Source organism: Salmo salar, chromosome ssa09, assembly GCF_905237065.1.
Source record: "Salmo salar chromosome ssa09, Ssal_v3.1, whole genome shotgun sequence".
Classification (NCBI taxonomy): Eukaryota; Metazoa; Chordata; class Actinopteri; order Salmoniformes; family Salmonidae; genus Salmo; species Salmo salar.
The window spans coordinates 25551931-25564296 of NC_059450.1; the positions used below are offsets into that span (position 1 = coordinate 25551931).

Consider the following 12366-nt stretch of genomic DNA (forward strand, 5'->3'; position numbering starts at 1 on the left):
TGAATACAGGGTAGGTGTAGGGCTGTGGCGGTCAGAAAATTTCATCAGCCGGTGATTGTCAAGCAAATAACTGACGGTCTCATGGTAATTGACCGTTAATTAACATAAACACAATCTCCTGGCTTCCACTGATGCAGACCTTTGGAACATCTACATTTTAAAGTCTAATAAATCCATGTAATCTAGTCTACACCATCACAATAAATCCATAATTTATTTTAGACAGGTCTAAAGAAACGTGAAGAAAATGTAGTCTATATTTCAGAAGAACAGAATAGCATACTCTGAGTTGTCCTTATGTTAGGGTTAACCCTGATCTGGCTATGCCAAATGGCTATGGGCAGACATGATTTGCTTAGAATTCCATGGCATTATTTTATGGTTTGAAGAATACAATTGAACAAAGCTGAATAAAATATAAAGGATATTTTCTCCAAATGATTTGAGGGAGTGTGCACATGCAGGTATTCTGTGTTGAGCGGTTAACAAAGAAACAGGTACTTCTATATGCTTGAGTTAGCGTTCTTAATGTAAATTTAGTTGTGATACAATGTATTAAAAATCAAAACATATAGCCCAATGTTTGTAAGGCTGCATGATGCAACTAATGATGACTTGTCTTTTGCCCAGGCTGTACACACTTCATCGGTCACTCATTTACAATTTGACAAGCCGTTGTGCCCTTCTCCCTGAGTGCTGTGCGCTCAATAACGTGATCGGGTCTTTCTCACAGGCTACACGTGAAGACAGACACATCGGGAATGCAACTGCATGCGTCCTTATCCAATTCCGAGGTGCATATTGAAGATATTGGAAGAACTGTCCACATTTACTTTTCGTCAGCCAACAAGATGAGTAGGCCTAACAAACAGCAAAAGCATTAGCCCATGTCACTGTACTATCCCCCATAGTACAAAGGTCAACCTACTCCATTCTATGCGAGAAATAAATATTACAAACATAGTCTGGGAGAGTTGTGGGATGCGATAGATCCCAAATTAATACAACCACTAGCAACAGATCAGAACGTTTAGCCTAAAATATTGATAGCCTAATAGTTTATTTCTTCACATTATAAGCACAGCAATGCACAAAATGGTAGTAGGCTATATGCACAAATGTTCCATTACCAGGAAACACCATTATCAAAAGTGACCGCAAAAAAATGATGCACGTATTGCTTTTATTATAAAAGGTGCATTTTTATGGTGAAAATTATCTTCCCCAAACTTCAAACTCACACGCCGCTTATGTATGCCTGTTAGGCTCTACACCCCTTGTAAAGCAGATTAATGATCTTCATTATAAGAAGTTATTTGGCCACTTCAGTTATCATACAAACCTTATCAAAACATATAGGCCTATGGGCAAGGCCACATGAAGTATGAGACTTTGATTCGAAAAATTTGCTTAAAAAAAAGTATTTGTTTCTTATTCTGGGGATCATTCACAAGCGACAATATATAATTCACAGGTGATTGGCTAATATCGTCACCCATCAGACTATTCTTGATTTCATCTTATCTTTACATACACTAAATAATAAACTCGAATAAAACATCCTCTCACTGTCAACTGCGTTTATTTTCAGCAAACTTAACATGTGTAAATATTTGTATGAACATAAGATTCAACAACTGAGACATAAACTGAACAAGTTCCACAGACATGTGGTTTCATGCATGTTAACATTAGAAGCCTACTCCCTAAGTTTGCTTTATTCAATGCTTTAGCACATTCTGCCACCCCGGATGTCTTAGCCGTGTCTGAATCCTGGCTCAGGAAGACTACCAAAAACCCTGAAATTTCCATCCCCAACTATAACATTTACGCCAAGATAGAACTGCCAAAGGGGGCGTCAAAAGTAACAGTCAGTATCTGGTGTGGCCACCAGCTGCATTAAATACTGCAGTGCATCTCCTCCTCACGGACTGCACCAGATTTGCCAGTTCTTGCTGTGAGATGTTACCCCACTCTTCCACCAAGGCACCTGCAAGTTCCCAGACATTTCTGGGGGGGAATGGCCCTAGCCCTCACCCTCCGATCCAACAGGTCCCAGACGTGCTTCAATGGGATTGAGATCCGGGCTCTTTGCTGGCCATGGCATAACACTGACATTCCTGTCTTGCAGGAAATCACGCACAGAACGAGCAGTATGGCTGGTGGCATTGTCATGCTGGAGGGTCATGTCTGATGAGCCTGCAGGAAGGGTACCACATGAGGGAGGAGGTCGTCTTCCCTGTAACGCACAGCGTTGAGATTGCCTGCAATGACAACAAGCTCAGTCCGATGTGACACACCGCCCCAGACCATGACGGACCCTCCACCTCCAAATCAATCCCGCTCAAGAGTACAGGCCTCATTCCTGACGATAAACGTGAATCCGACCATCACCCCTGGTGAGACAAAACCGCGACTCGTCAGTGAAGAGCACTTTTTGCCAGTCCTGTCTGGTCCAGCGACGGTGGGTTTGTGCTCATAAGTGACGTTTTTGCCGGTGATGTCTGGTGAGGACCTGCCTTACAACAGGCCTACAAGCCCTCAGTCCAGCCTCTCTCAGCCTATTGCGGACAGTCTGAACACTGATGGAGGGATTGTGCGTTCGCGGTGTAACTCGGGCAGTTGTTGTTGCCATCCTGTACCTGTCCCGCAGGTGTGATGTTCGGATGTACCGATCCTGTGCAGGTGTTGTTACACGTGGTCTGCCACTGCAAGGACGATCAGCTGTCCGTCCTGTCTCCCCGTAGCGCTGTCTTAAGCGTCTCATAGTACAGACATTGCAATTTATTGCCCTGGCCACATCTACAGTCCTCATGCCTCCTTGCAGAATACCTAAGGCACGTTCACGCAGATGAGCAGTGACCCTGGGCATCTTTCTTTTGGTGTTTTTCAGATTCAGTAGAAAGGCCTCTTTAGTGCCCTAAGTTTTCCTAACAGTGACCTTAATTGCCTACAGTATGTAAGCTGTTAGCGTCTTTAATGACCGTTCCACAGGTGCATGTTCATTAATTGTTAATGGTTCAGTGAGGAGCGTTTCTTTTTTTTCCTGAGTTTGTGTGTGAAATTTGTTTTGATTTAAAATGGACCACTATCATGCACCTGTATCGAAACAGGGGCAGCGGGGGAAAAAAATACATGTCATCTATGCACTTAAATAGCTAATAGAGGACGCTTTTCCCTGTAGTTTGTTTTCATGCCAGCCAGGTAGGCTATCCTCCTGTTGTAAATATAAGCAACATGATTAATATTAGGAAAGTTAAAAAAATATAGTAGGCCTAGCCTATAGAAAGCTGATTCTCCACTTTTTAGTAGAGGCCATTACTCGGTTCTCACGCAATTGCATAGCCTATAGAAATGTTGTGCAACATAAGCTCATGGGCTCTCATGAAGTGTTTGATTAGATTTTTGATTACATTTGCATTGATGTCAGAGTGATTAGAGGGACAATAGAGTGCCGAGTACCAGGCAGTTAGCAAGTTTGGTAGGCTACTAATGACCATCAGCAGCATCAGATTGGAGAGAGCCTAATTAACGTGATTAAACGGTCATGTGGATTTTGACTGCCAACATGACTCATGGCCGGTGTGGCAGTAAAAAGGTCACAGCAACAGCCCTAGGTCAGTGTCATTTCAATCATAGAAATATAATTCATTCTGTGAACATATCCCTTCAGAATATTGCAATTTAACTGGTACATCATTTAAATATAATTTGTGAGTGAGAAGACTAAAATGTGTCTAAGTGGCCACACACCTCTTCAAAGTACACAGTTCCTAAGCAATTTGATTGCACTTTTATGACTCAAAGATGAGTCTTGAACTATACTTTATACTTTTTTTTTTTTATAAATAATTTTTTTATTTAACTCTCCTAGCTGTTGAAGAACTACAGCAAGGACACTTGTATTTGTTTAGTCTGGAACACAACCCTGCTTTCCCACCATCACACAATTACTGTCGTTCTTTACTCAATACAAAAACAGCCAATTATAAAATCACAATCCAGGGAAGATGGGCATGATTTGAAAGCTTGTTCTGTTGCCAACATGACTGGCTAAGTTATAAAATACAAGCTTACAGTGTTAAGCTTTCACAAGGCAATTCAACTTTTTTATTTTTTCGCATAGAAAGGAGTCATGAGTGCATTCATGAGCATATGCCGCAGGTCATTTTCTTCACAATAAACAAACATATGCTCATTCTGTTCAGAACAACCCCAGGGTGTGAAAACATATAATCTTGTAACTGTACATCAAAACAGAGATCATAAATGTTGACAATGTATATGACATGAGTTTTATGATTTGGAAATGTTTAGTGTACATTTGGACTCACAGGTGTTTGGCTTACTTGTATGAGATCAAAATGTTAATTATTATAATCCTCAACATCTGATCTTTCAAAAATACATCAAGTCAGCTTAATTTACAGCATTTCCCTCACTCAAAACAAAACATTTGCAAAAGTTGCCCAATTACTAGGAGGGATGGAGGCAACTTCTTGTCACGCGGTGCTCAAGTTCAGAACGGCTGTCAGTCAAACCCCATAATGCGCTGTGAAGTGCAGAGCCAGAACGCTGATGTCATGTATAGCATGTTGCTGTACAGCCACTACGTTCCAATTTAGATGCTTATTAATGCCCAAATCTGCCATTTTCAACCCGAGTACGTGTAAAGAGTTAACATCCAAAAGTAGAAGTAGCGTCATAGGCTCCCTTTCATTTCCCCTGAAAACAGGAACATCCAGTTGCTGGGGACTCAGCAGAGGCTAAGTTACAACATATTCAAAAATGAAAATCTGACTTTAAACGCTTTTAGATAATTGATGTGAAAGCGGAAATTAGCAGTTGAAACAATTACAAAAGTGTCCTCCTCGCCACTGTTAAGGTAAAAAGCTGAGGGATTGGGCTCGAGAAATCAAATTCATAGACAGAGCTATGGATGCAAGGACTGACCATCCATGATAACAAAATTATTAGTTTTAACCATGTTTTGATGGTATACAGTCTTTGTTTACAAGCGTTGGAGTAAAACAAGCTTATATTTTGGGTTCATGAGACCTTCATAAGAAGTTATTTTCATGAATCAATGAATGCATCATTCATATATCATTTTTTTTTAAATGTAGCAACTTCAGATTGACCCTTTAAAAAAGGTAAATATTTTATATATTTTTAAATTCTAGAAATTACAAAATAGTTTGACAACCCGGTTTGTAAGCTTTTAAATGATAATCAAACTCAACCGTTTATATTTTCCAGTGTTGAAGACATGGATGTCTCATGATAGGGTGGGGTGTGCAAAATGGTTCAACTTTGTTCTCCTAAATGTTTTGGCATTCAGGTCCAAAAAGTTACTTTCTGACCTCTTCTACCATGGGCAAATATGTATACAAAGATTTGTTCAAAAAGTGTTTGAAATCAGAAGAAACGACCCTAAACTGACCAGACATAGCCTAGTCTGCAGCCCTTGTGGTTCAGGCGTAAGCTTGCTCTCCAACAATACTGGAAGAGTATTGTTTAACCTGGACACTTCCAAGTATGGATTGAATGGGGCCCAGTTTCTCAGGCAGGTCATGTTGAGTGGGGCAAGAGTGAAACCTCTTAGCTACCCGTGTGTGAGTACGGCTCAACGCACAAGCATGGTGTGGGTGTAGTCCAGTTGTTACGCAGAAAAAGAGGTCAGTAATTGTGAACACACACAAGCAAATCCCTACCTAATCCACCTTAGATCATGCTGTGTAGAAGGGGAAAAAAATGCACAGAACAAAAGCACTGCCGTTCATAAACACTCCTGTGTGTTAGTTCGGTTGTGTGGGGAAAAAAAAAAGTATGAAATGTATGCATTCACTACTGTAAGTCGCTCTGGATAAGAGCGTCTGCTAAATGACTAAAATGTAAATGTGTGAACTGTGAATCAGGCTTGTCTGATGAAGTTCAGAGTGATCGAACGCCTAATACTACAGGAAGTTGATGAATCAGATCTGAGTAAAGTGATACGAAGCATGCCATGGTAGTAGATTCTGAGCAACAGTTATGACGTAAATAGAACACTATCTAGGTCCTGCCAGGCACACTATCTGAAAATCTACTTTTTCAACCTAGGACATCACGTGACAATGTTGTTATTTCCTTGTGTCAGTGAGGCTCATCATGTTGGTCCAGTATGCTTAAGCAGTGTCATACAGACAGCAAGTCATCTCACGCAGACAGCAAAAGAGGATTCATTCTTTGAATCTTTCAAGACAGGCACAAACATGTTGCAGTAGAAAATTGGATGTTTGATAACAGCACAATCAGTGAAGCAACCTTCATGACAAATAGTTTTGTACTAGCTAGCCAACTGATTATGTGATAGAAATACTCAAATTTATGACTATTTGTTTGCAAGTTCTGAGGACCCAAAGGGGTGCACGATTTTGGTGTTTGCCCAAGTACTACACAGCTGATTCAAACAATGAAATTATCGAACTTTGATTATTTGAATCAACTCTGTGGTGCTCAGGCAAGGTTCGTTTAACCTTGCACTAGCGACTTATTCCATCACCATTTTCATGGATTGCAATAAATACAGCTAGCTGCTGTTCACGACGATGTTTAGCCTGGGGTCCCCAGATCGATAGTATTTAACGACCAGGTGAAGGCCCCCCGGCTAACCCGTGATGAACGTTCTGAAAACGTATTTACTTAGTTAGCTAGTAGCTAATGTTAGCTAGATTTGTTTGTTGTGGGCACGAGCGCTAGCTTGTACGGCCTTCCGCAAACAATTCATTTGAGATTTGCGGTATTCTCAGGTCATTAACTTAAACTATGAACAAAATACATAAATATGGGGAAATGTAATGTAAACCGACAGACAATTGCTGCGCCATGTCTGCCTCGTAACATATTTGACAGCCGTGGTTCCCCACCGCTTCAGGTAAGATACTGACGATAGCTAGCTACTGTAACGTTAGTATGTTACAACAGGCCGCAACCAACAACTTGGTATTCTTTATCCTTATAGAAAGTCTAAGGGCAAAAAGAGACCACAAACCTTAATATACGTTGTATGACATTAGATTTCATTTTGCGCCAATTCTTCGGGAATTACTATTCCTTTGTTCTTTTAGACATCCTTAGCAGCTCTCCAAAATATCTGCATGGCAGCAAACTAGTTGACAGTTCATCCTTTCACAGACACCAAACCCAACATTCGACCAATGGGTAAATCGTGGGCGATAAATCAACCAATTAAGACAAAGAATTTGACAAAGTACAACCCACTTTGAAGATTGACATTTATTTCAGCGTATCAACTGTAATGTTTTTATTATTATGCCAGACCTGAGTACCATCTAATGCAGGGTTTCCCAACTGGCAGCCCAAGAACCGAATTTGCCCCGCGGGTCGTTTTATTTGTCCCGCGGTGTTTTGAGCGCAAAATCAACAAAAATACAACTTTTGTGGAATATCATTTTTGGATATGATACTGTTAAAACCCCCAGAATCAGCTCCAATTGATTTTTAAATGAGGAAATATGTTCCCAAATATTCCTAGGCATAATAGAGACATGTGATTGTATATAAATAATAATTGATTGGATTTTTATATATACACTGCTCAAAAAAATAAAGGGAACACTTAAACAACACATCCTAGATCTGAATGAAAGAAATAATCGTATTAAATACTTTTTTCTTTACATAGTTGAATGTGCTGACAACAAAATCACAAAAAATAATCAATGGAAATCCAATTTATCAACCCATGGAGGTCTGGATTTGGAGTCACACTCAAAATTAAAGTGGAAAACCACACTACAGGCTGATCCAACTTTGATGTAATGTCCTTAAAACAAGTCAAAATGAGGCTCAGTAGTGTGTGTGGCCTCCACGTGCCTGTATGACCTCCCTACAATGCCTGGGCATGCTCCTGATGAGGTGGTGGATGGTCTCCTGAGGGATCTCCTCCCAGACCTGGACTAAAGCATCCGCCAACTCCTGGACAGTCTGTGGTGCAACGTGGCGTTGGTGGATGGAGCGAGACATGATGTCCCAGATGTGCTCAATTGGATTCAGGTCTGGGGAACGGGCGGGCCAGTCCATAGCATCAATGCCTTCCTCTTGCAAGAACTGCTGACACACTCCAGCCACATGAGGTCTAGCATTGTCTTGCATTAGGAGGAACCCAGGGCCAACCGCACCAGCATATGGTCTCACAAGGGGTCAGAGGATCTCATCTCGGTACCTAATGGCAGTCAGGCTACCTCTGGCGAGCACATGGAGGGCTGTGCGGCCCCCCAAAGAAATGCCACCCCACACCATGACTGACCCACCGCCAAACAGGTCATGCTGGAGGATGTTGCAGGCAGCAGAACGTTCTCCACGGTGTCTCCAGACTCTGTCACGTCTGTCACATGTGCTCAGTGTGAAGCTGCTTTCATCTGTGAAGAGCACAGGGCGCCAGTGGCGAATTTGCCAATCTTGGTGTTCTTTGGCAAATGCCAAACGTCCTGCACGGTGTTGGGCTGTAAGCACAACCCCCACCTGTGGACGTCGGGCCCTCATACCACCCTCATGGAGTCTGTTTCTGACCGTTTGAGCAGACACATGCACATTTGTGGCCTGCTGGAGGTCATTTTGCAGGGCTCTGGCAGTGCTCCTCCTGCTCCTCCTTGCACAAAGGCGGAGGTAGCGGTCCTGCTGCTGGGTTGTTGCCCTCCTACGGCCTCCTCCACGTCTCCTGATGTACTGGCCTGTCTCCTGGTAGTGCCTCCATGCTCTGGACACTACGCTGACAGACACAGCACACCTTCTTGCCACAGCTCGCATTGATGTGCCATCTTTGATGAGCTGCACTACCTGAGCCACTTGTGTGGGTTGTAGACTCCGTCTCATGCTACCACTAGAGTGAAAGCACCGCCAGCATTCAAAAGTGACCAAAACATCAGCCAGGAAGCATAGGAATTGAGAAGTGGTATGTGGTCACCACCTGCAGAACCACTCCTTTATTGGGGGTGTCTTGCTTATTGCCTATAATTTCCACCTGTTGTCTATTCCATTTGCACAACAGCATGTGAAATGTATTGTCAATCAGTGTTGCTTCCTAAGTGGACAGTTTGATTTCACAGAAGTGTGATTGACTTGGAGTTACATTGTGTTGTTTAAGTGTTCCCTTTATTTTTTTGAGCAGTATATATATAGCACTTTTCTACCAGCTGAGGTACTCAAATTGCTTTACATAGTAGGGGGAAACTCCCCTCATCCGCCATCAATGTGTAGCACACACTTTAGTGATGCATGGTAACCATTTTTTGTTCCAGAACGCTCACCATACATCAGCTATCAGGTGGAGAGGTAAAGGAGTGATATATGTAAATTAGGAATGAGGGGGATGATTAGGTGGCTAGGTTGGGAATTTAGTCATGACACAAGGGTGAACACCCCAATGTTGTAGTGGCAGGTATAATCAGGTATACCCGCTTATTTTTCAGTGTCGCCACTGATACTTATCAAAGTAGTGAAGGAAAACGCGTATCAATCAATAGGGCTGATAGAACAGATCGGAATGTTTAGCTTAACATGTTGATAAACTATTATTTCTTAATTTTAGGCGCAGAAATGTACACACGGCAGTAGGCCTAAGCGTGAACGTTCCAAAATGCAATTTGCTGGAAAATACCATTCTAAAATTCGCACCGCACATGCAGGTGGTTTCATGGACAGAGATGGAAATATCCGTTAGAAAGAGAGGGGGATTTAAAGATGCAACAACTATCATGGGTTGCTAATATGATTAAGATAATGCCTATGGCTGCTAGACAATGAAATAAAGTTGAAATTAAACCAATAGAACAGGGGAACGCATGAGTCTTTATAAAAATAAGTGCCTCCACGGTTCTATGGTGTGATTTTGGCTATAGGCTATTTTTAAGTAAGACATGCCTCATAAAATGAAGTAAAACATCCAGGTTTCAAACAATTAAGGAACAGGAAAAATATAGCGATGCGGTAGGCCTAACCGTCTTCTGCTTGATGGTAGCCCATGCCCATGTCAGAATGATATCATGATGATTATTTGCATCAATCAAGTGGCCATTCCTTTTGCAAACTCCATCTTATGCTACAGAAACACCACTAATCAAACAATAGTGCTAGGTGCCTGCACGCTTGAATTAAAGGGTAACTACTCAACAACAACAAAAATGGGTCTCCTGGTGTGTTTAAAGAATTGTTATGGGCTTAAAAAAATACAATTTAGTTTTTCTGTGAAAAAAAAGTGTGACTTTCAGAATGAAAACAGAAACCTGTGAATTTCTGAAACAGTTTGTTTCAATAGTTGGCCTACTTTTAGCCTACTGCACAGTACAGCTTGGATTGGACTGACGGTGAAAGACCAATAGGAGATTTATCATTTTAGGTCATTCAGAGTGTATGTCACTGTTTCTCATATAATTACAAAAAAATGTTTTCCTTTGCCAGGGGAGCTGTATTTTTTTCTGCAAAATGTAACTATACCCACTTCTCGAGGCACCCATATACTTACAATAAGTGCCATGGGATTTTGAATGACCAGAGTCAGGACACCTGTTTTACGTGGTCTTCCTGTCTGAGTTGGCGCCCCCCCTTGGGTTGTGCCATGGCGGAGATCTTTGTGGGCTATACTCGGTCTTGTCTCAGGATGGTAAGTTGGTGGTTGAAGATATCCCTCTAGTGGTGTGAGGGCTGTGCTTTGGCAAAGTGGGTGGGGTTATATCCTGCCTGTTTGGCCCTGTCCGGGGGTATCATCGGATGGGGCCACAGTGTCTTCTGACCCCTCCTGTCTCAGCCTCCAGTATTTATGCTGCAGTAGTTTGTGTCGGGGGGCTTGGATCAGTCTGTTATATCTGGAGTATTTCTCCAGTCTTATCCGTGTCCTGTGTGAATTTAAGTATGCTCTCTCTAATTTTCTCTTTTTCTTTCTTTCTTTCTCTCTCTCTCTCTCTCTCTCTCTCTCTCTCAGGGGACCTGAGCCTTAGAACCATGCCTCAGGACTACCTGGCATGACGACTCCTTGTTGTCCCCAGTCCACCTGGCCGTGCTGCTGCTCCAGTTTCAACTGTTCTGCCTGCGGCTATGGAACCCTGACCTGTTCACTGCGATTATTATTATTTGACCATGCTGGTCATTTATGAACATTTGAACATCTTGGCCATGTTCTGTTATAATCTCCACCCGGCACAACCAGAAGAGGACTAGCCACCCCTCATAGCCTGGTTCCTCTCTAGGTTTCTTCCTAGGTTTTGGCCTTTCTAGGGAGTTTTTCCTAGCCACCGTGCTTCTACACCTGCATTGCTTGCTGTTTGGGGTTTTAGGCTGGGTTTCTGTACAGCACTTTGATATATCAGCTGATGTAAGAAGGGCTATATAAATACATTTGATTAGATTTTTGAAATTTGATTTGATTTTAACGTCCCATCCAAAAGACGGCACCCTAAGCAAGGCAATGTCCCCAAATGTAATCAAAGTTTGAAATTATTGTTTTAGTCAAATATTACATATGTTTAGGCTTCTTGTGGTCAATCTGGCCCCTGCTCAAGAAAAAATTGGCCTGCGGCTGAATCTAGTTGATGATCCCTGATCTAATGCGTTTATGTATGAAATGTTTGATCGTACAATCACGTCTTTTAACATTGTCTTATGTAATGTACTGTATACAGCACATTTGGAAAGTATTCAGACCCCTTGACTTTTTTCACATTTTGTTACATTATAGCCTTATTCTAAAATGGATTAAACTAATGTTTTTCCTCAATCTACACACAATACCCCATAATAACAAAGCGAAAACAGGTTAAACATTTTTGCAAATGTATTAAAAATAAAAAGGATGCCTTATCTACATAAGTATTTAGACCCTTTGCTGTGAGACTTGAAAATGAGCTCAGATGCATCCCGTTTCCATTGACCATTCTTGATGTTTCTACAACTTGATTGGACTCCACCTGTGGTAAATTCAATTGACTGGACATTATTTGGAAAGGCACACACCTGTCTATAAGGTCCCACAGTTGACAGGTCATATCAGACTAAAAATGCTGTGTTGATGTTTTTCAGCGGCAGGGACTAGGAGATTAGTCAGGATCGAGAGAAAGCTGAACGGAGCAAAGTACAGAGAGATCCATGATGAAAACCTTCTCCAGAGCGCTCAGTATCTCAGACTGGAACAAAGGTTCACCTTCCAACAGGACAACAACACTAAGCACACAGCCAAGACAATGCAGGAGTCGCTTCGGGACAAGTCTCTGAATGTTCTTGAGTGGCCCAGCCAGAGCACGGACTTGAACCCGATCAAACATCTCTGGAGAGACCTGAAAATAGCTGTGCAGCAACCCTCCCCAATCAACC

General features: G+C 42.0%; 1 protein-coding gene across 16 annotated transcripts in view; it reads right to left on the reverse strand.

The window, feature by feature from the left end:
• LOC106610942 (transmembrane protein KIAA1109 homolog) overlaps positions 1-7222 on the reverse strand; it is an 88328-nt gene extending 81106 nt beyond the window's left edge. For all 16 annotated transcript variants that reach the window (XM_014210638.2, XM_014210648.2, XM_014210646.2 and 13 more), the window contains exon 1: positions 7034-7222. The gene's annotated coding sequence lies outside the window, so the exon portion shown is untranslated. The remainder of the gene's footprint in view (positions 1-7033) is intronic.
• Between the last annotated feature and the right edge of the window lie 5144 nt (positions 7223-12366).